Raw genomic sequence first — 7,576 nt, 5'->3', positions numbered from 1 at the left:
GTGAGCCTTTCGCCGTCATTAGCTCTCCGGTGCGACGTCCTTGCTCCGTTAGCCTCTTTCCCGGATGACCATCTCCATCTCCCTTCTCAACTCATCTCCATGGAAGTGGGATTTAAGCATAAAGGTCAACACCCAAATTCACTACTTATGAAATTAAGTAAGAATCTAACGAAACTTGCTTTTATTCTCTGCTAGGCATGATCTTGAAACTATAATTGAATGAAACTAAATCCTAGGTTTTCTATTTGAGAAGATCCAAGAATAGCAGGGCTTGAATTCGAGTAATTACCTCGTTTTGCTTAAATCGAACCCACACATGTGTGTTTTTATTTAGTTGATAATTTTTCTGCCACAGCTGACTTGCAGCCAGATTTTGACAACCTTAGATAAACCAATACCTAGTAAAATAGGTACCATTTGAAAGCTAATGTCCATACCTTTCCAACGGTATCTTCGGATTTTAATTCCGACTTCAAACGAGAAAGTTATGGTCCTCCGGAGTCACGGCGCCGAATCTGCCAACAAAGGTTCCTGCCGGAATTATAGCAGGATTTGGTAATTGTGATTTCAATAGTTGTTTGATGCCAAAATTTGATGTTTAAGGATTTCAAATCCTATTGGTTATAAGCTACTTGCCTAAGTCCTCTATTTTACTGTTGGTTGTCTGATGGAGTAAATGAGTCATGGTTCATTGTATGCTTTTGTCACAGCTTGGGTTTGTTTTTTTAAGGGCCGTGTAATCAAGTTTATCTTTGATATATATAAATTAGTGTAGAGTATCAGACATCGTTATAAATTTACGATCATAATTATTTACATCCTAACCCTCTAAGGGTAGCAAATTGATTACAAACCTTGTCTTAAATTAGAAAGTAGTCTTGAGATGATGTGAAGTTGAAACTAAAGTTAAACCTTAATTTAATTTATGGAATGTTACAGATAAGATTTGGGCTTGCTAAGGTAGGGTTTTCACATCTAAAACTTAATGTTCTTAATTAAGATAATATTCATTATGATTTGTATGTGTTTTAAAATATGCTTTATATGTGGAAAAGTGTTTTGATATTGTGTGGAAATTGTTGATGTCCATTAATGTTTTGAATTTTTTGGAAATAAGTGTTGAAATATACATGCTTTGTATATAAGTAATTGTTGGGTTAGATAATCATATATTAAATTATATTGACTGGGAATGCCTTAGAATGTTTGTGTATTGTTTGATATGAAAAATTACGAGAGAACGTGTTTATTCCCTATGCTTGAGTGTGTTATGTGAGTACAATATGGGTACAATTTTGTCTGATCTGCCGCCTAAGTGAGTGGTCTAATTATCTTTCTACACCCTAAACGGGTGGTCTGTGAGGAGTTATCTCGAGGACAAAATCTGCATCTGCATCTGCATCTGATTCTTCTGGTTCTGACTTAGTCAACGTACCCTAGTCCGTCACTAAGCACATTAAGGGGGCTATCAGTGAAATTATGTGCTAGTGTCGATCAAAATATACATGATATATGTGACAATCAGCGTATGATAAAATATATGAGATTATGTGAAACATCCGTTATTCAGTGTGTTATGATAATGTCTTATTCATAAAAGTGGATCTGTTATATGGTTTTGGTTGAGTTTTGGTATAAATATTGAAAACTTGAGACTTACTGATATAGTTTTTAACATATGTGAAATTTCGTATTTTACTATACACTTCTAATGACATAATTTGGAAATTTGAAGTCGTGGAAGAAGAATTGACTGCTGGTACGGTATGTTGTCATGAGTTATTAGTTTGAAAACTTTTTGTATGAATAAATATATATGGATTAACTAATATTTTCTTAACAATGAATATTCTACTGATCTTGTTAGAGCTTACTCCTTCATTTATGTCCATGCAGATTAGGTTTCGAGCCCACCGTAGTCAGTGTACAGAAGCTGCGTTAATCAAGTCACTAGCTTTCTACGTAATTTTTTTAAGCATTGGTTTAGTGTGTTGGGTTAGGGCTCCCGACTAGTGGAAAAAAGACCCAAATATTATTGGCCAATTTATTTACTTAAATAGGTGATGCACTATTTATTAGCACTAAAAATACCTGTAAGCATACATGGTAGATTTAGTATAGCTAAAGGTCAGTACCGGGATATCGAACACAGGGAATAAGATTGCAACTGATTACCATATACTAAGCATCACACTATCTAGAGACACAGAGTTTTTGGTTTTGGATTAATTAAACTAGACATAAAATAAATAACCAAATAAAAGAAAGCATAAAAACACATGATACAAAACAGGCGTAAGAAATTAGAATTTTAGGATTCAAAACACAATTGGCTTCCTTGAATTACGGTCTCTGGAGTTATTAAGTCGGTCACTTAACTAGATTAAACCCCCTCCTGAGGTTAGAAATCCGTAGATTAGGTGTAATAATTGAAGTCCCCTTCTAATTCTTAGACCTAACTCCTAAAAGATTGTAAAGACCAATATGACCTCACATGAAACCTCAACTCTTCCGAGTTTTATTGAATTAAAGTGTGAATTATCCCTCGTCCAAGTCAATTATTTCATCTCCCGAGTACTCTAATCAACTCTAACATGTATTCAAAAGGTAGCTAATCAATTGAATATAGAAGGCACAAGGATAAATCAAATAACTGCAAGAGCTAACACAGATAATCAATTGAATATCTTCACCAAAAAATCCACAAAAGATGTTCTACTCATAGACAAGTAAAAACTACAAATAAATTACGAAACATGAAAGAAATAGATAAAACCCAAGGTTAAATCTTCAATCTCCAGTCTTCTCTTGCTTGGATCTGCAGAGCTCCGCTCCAATGGAAGATGGATGGTTATGTGTGGAATATGGGATGGAAGAAGGTGTAGAGAGGGGGAAGGATTGGAGGCTCTGAGATGAAGATTAAAATTAGGTTTAGAGATATTTATAGGCTGGAAAAAGTTAATTTTCGTGGCCTTCAAGATATGGGAGAGATTTGGCTTCACAATATAATAATTTATTTTCTTCCGTGAATTTCCGCCTAAATTCCTGCCAGCTTTGACTGCACTGCGCAACGTTCGTAGAATAGTCATAACTTTCTTCACAGAACTCTGATTGAGACGTGCGAGATATCCACACGAAGCTCTTTCGAAGAGGAAGAGAATGATATGCATAAATCACTGATTGGACTCCAAATCTGATGTCAGAATGGGCTCGAACAGAGGCTGCTGCACCTTGGCTTTTTTGCACTTTTTTTCTATCTTTTCCTATCATTTATCAAAAAACACATCAAAGATACCAAATATATAACATATGCAATTTAAGAACATAATTTGCATGATTGACATTTAAAATGAGTCAAATCTAGCCCTTAAAAACATGCAAAATCTGTGTATGTCAATAGGTCAATGGAGAACTTATAAATACCTACCAAGTGTGTAGGAGCCGCCACAATTGAGAGAAGAGAGAGAAAAACGTGTAGAATGAAAGAAGGGGGGAAAGAGTGTTCTCCAAGTTTCTGCACTGCGCAGTCTCGGGTTTTCTCTTGATCGGAGGTTCAAACATTGTCCGATCGACTTGAAATTTTAACTGGAGATAGAGGACTCGTGTTTCTTTATTATGACTGAAGGAATTTGAATTTGAAGGGTTAGATCTTTAGTTATGAATTTCTGAACGTCACTGCAGTTTCTTGAGATGTTTATTTCATCTATTTTGAAGTTGTATTGATTATCTAGTCTCTTCGTTGTGTTGTTAAGGATTAGATATCATTGTAAACTTCTTGGTTGTATTCTCTCCTTGGTGATAGTGGATTTGATAGACCGGTGGGTCTCGTGGTTTTTATCTCTTCACATGAAGAGAGTTTTCCACGTAAAATCTTGGTGTTGATATTTTCATTATCGTTTCTCATTATCATATCATTGACTCGTCCACATTAGTTGCTATTTTATTGTGCTCCTATTACATTCTTGCGATTGGGGAGGTTTGTTTATCTTCTGCGCCTCAGAATTAGGCCATTCCTCCCAACAGAGTGGTATTAAGAGCCACGGTTGTGGTTGTTTGATTTGCTTGAATTATGGAGACAATTAATACTAGCAAAATGGGTTCCTTGAATGGAATGGATTATCACATTTGGAAGGGCAAGATGAAAGATCTTTTATTTGTGAGAAGTTTACATCAACCTGTGTTCGCCTCTAAGAAGCCGCAGTCGAAGAATGATGAAGATTGGGCTTTTGAGTATGAACAGGTGTGTGGTTATATCCGAATGTGGGTGGACGACAATGTTCGCAATCTTGTTGAAAATGAAAAAAATGCAAAGACACACTGGAATACTCTTGAGAAGCTGTACGCCTCCAAGACAGGTAACAACAAACTTTATCTGCTGAAGCAGTTGATTAATTTGAGATACTCTGAAGGATCGTCTATATCGAATCATGTGAATGAGTTTCAAGGTGTGTTAAATCAGTTGTCTAGTGTTGGTGTTACTTTTGAGGACGAGATACTTGGTTTATGGCTACTCAATACTTTACCTGACTCTAGGGAGACATTTCGAGTCTCGCACACTAACTCTACTCCTGGAGAAAAAATGTCATTTGATTATGCCAAGAATGGAATTCTCAATGAAGAGATTCGAAGGAAGACTCAAGGTACATCGTCGCAGAGTGATGTCTTGTTTATAGAGCAGAAGGGGAGAAATCTAAATAGAGGTCAAGGTAATAGTGGAAAGAGTAGAAGCAAGTCTAGATCGTCCAAATACAAGGATGTTGAGTGTTATTATTGCCACAAGCCAGGTCACATCAAGAAAAATTGCTGGTCTTTGAAGAACAAGAAGAATGGGAATAATAAGAATACAGAGAGGTCTGAAGAAAATAGTATTGACCGTGTTGCTGCTGCTACAAGTGATGATCTTATCATTGTTTCTGATGACCATGATATCAATTTGGTCTCTTCTGATATATGTTGGATTGGTGACTCCGGTGCCGCAGTCCATGTTACTCCCAGAAGAGAGTTTTTTAGCACGTACACCACAGGTGATTTTAGTCCTTTGAGGATGAGCGACAGTGGTCTTACTAAAGTTATTGGCATTGGAAATATTCATTTGAAAATGAAGAATGGTTCTACAGTGCTACTTCGAGATGTCAGACATACTGAACTTGATTTCCATTGGGAGACTTGATAGTGATGGCTATGGAAATAACTTTGTTGATGGAAAATGGAAGATCAACAAAGGGTCCCTGATATTGGCTAAAGGTTTGAAGTTGAAGGAAAATCTGTATATGTTAGAAGCTTCAATTTCAGATGACTCAGTGAATGTTGTTGGTAAACAATGTTCACCAGATTTGTGGCATAAGAGGTTGAGTCATATTAGTGCCAAGGGACTTGAAACTTTGGTGAAGAAAAATGTTCTTCCAGGTGTTCAAAGTTCTAGTTTTGAAAAGTGCTCTCATTGCCTTGAAGGGAAGCAGAATATAGTATCTTTCAAAACTAATCCTCCTCATCGGCAACCAAATTTATTAGATTTGGTTCATTCAGATGTTTGTGGTCCTTTGAAGGTAAAGACTATTGGTGGTGCATCTTATTTTGTGACATTTATTGATGATCATTCTAGGAAGCTATGGGTATATGCATTGAAGACTAAAGATCAAGTGTTTGGTAAGTTCAAGGAGTTTCAGGCCTTAGCAGAAAGACAGACTGGAAAGAAATTAAAGTGCATCAGGACAGACAACGGTGGTAAGTACCGTGGACCGTTTGAGGAGTATTGTAGGCAACAAGGGATCAGACATCAGAAGACGCCACCAAAGACACCTCAGTTGAATGGGTTGGCTGAAAGGATGAACAGAACATTGATGGATAGGGTCAGATGCATGCTGCTGGAGTCGAAACTTCCACAGTCATTTTGGGGAGAAGCTTTATGTGTTGCTTCTTATGTTATTCTGACTCCTAAAATTGCTTTGCAGGGTGATACTCCAGAAAATGTTTGGACAGGAAAGAACACCTCTTATGATCATTTGAAGGTGTTTGGTTTTAAAGTTTATGTTCATGTTCCTAGAGATGAGAGGTCAAAGTTAGATGCTAAAGCGAGGCAGTGCATCTTCATTGGATATGGTCAAGATGAGTTTGGTTACAGATTGTATGATCCTGTCGAGAAAAAGGTAATACGAAGCCGTGATGTGGTGTTTTGTGAAGACCAGACTATTGATGACATTGCCACTCTCATGATGACCTCATTGATATTGATCCAAGTTCTATACCACACTTGCCTACTACATATGGTGGTAATGCAATTGAAGTTGAGATGCAGCTTGATGATTTTGCTGATGCCCAGCAGGATGAAAATTTGGAAAATCCTCCAAATATTGATGATGATGATCCACAAGGTGTTGAACCCAGAAGGTCTACCAGAGATAGACAACAGTCTACTAGATATTCTTCAAGTGAGTATGTCCTTTTGACTGGCGGGGGAGAGCCCGAGTACTTTGAAGAAGCTATGGAATGGGTAGACAGTAAAAACTAGTTTCTTGCAATGGAAGATGAGATGAAGTCTTTTCATGATAGTGATACTTTTGATTTGATGCTCTTACCGAAGGGTAAGAGAGCTTTGAAGAATAGGTGGATCTACAGACTGAAACAAGAAGAGAACTCTTTGAAACCAAGATACAAGGCAAGATTGGTTATTAAGGGTTTCAGTCAGATGAAGGGAGTTGATTTTGATGATATTTTTTCACCCGTGATAAAGATGTCTTCAATCCAAGATGTGTTGGAGCTAGCTGCAAGCCTTGATTTGGAGATTGAGAAAATGGATGTGAAGACTACATTTCTTCAAGGTGATTTGACTGAAGAAATTGACATGGATCAACTAGAAGGGTTTAGGGTGAAAGTTAAAGAGGATTATATGTGCAAGTTGAAAAATAGCTTGTATGTTTTGAAGCAAGCTTCGAAACAATGGTTCAATAAATGTGAGTCTGTGATGAGGCAACAAGGCTACACGAAGACTAGTTGTGACCATTGTCGGTTTGGTCAAATGATGACCAAGATTTTGCAAAGACGTAAGTATGAAGCTTCTTGTTCTCTTGCCGGAATGGCAAGATCCTCCACACAGTTGTGAGGGGGGAGATTTGTTGGGTTAGGGCTCCCAACTTGTGGAAAAAAGACCCAAATATTATTGGATATTTATTTACTTAAATAGGTCAATGGAGAACTTATAAATACCTACCAAGTGTGTAGGAGCCGCCACAATTGAGAGAAGAGAGAGAGAAAAACGTGTAGAAGGAAAGAAGGGGGAAAAGAGTGTTCTCCAAGTTTCTGCACTGCGCAGTCTCGGGTTTTCTCTTGATCGGAGGTTCTTCATTCTGACCGAAGGAATTTGAATTTGAACGGTTAGATCTTTAGTTATGAATTTCTGAACGTGATTGCAGCTTCTTGAGATGTTTATTTCATCTATTTTGAAGTTGTATTATCTAGTGCCTTCGTTGTGTTGTTAAGGATTAGATATCATTGTAAACTTCTTGGTTGTATTCTCTCCTTGGTGATAGTGGATTTGGTAGACCGGTGGGTATCGTGGTTTTATCTCTTCACATTGAAG

Source organism: Salvia hispanica, chromosome 1 (genome assembly GCF_029641045.1).
Source record: "Salvia hispanica isolate PSC_SH4W2 chromosome 1, Shi_PSC_v1, whole genome shotgun sequence".
NCBI classification, from domain to species: domain Eukaryota; kingdom Viridiplantae; phylum Streptophyta; class Magnoliopsida; order Lamiales; family Lamiaceae; genus Salvia; species Salvia hispanica.
Note: the sequence above shows the minus strand (reverse complement) of the source record.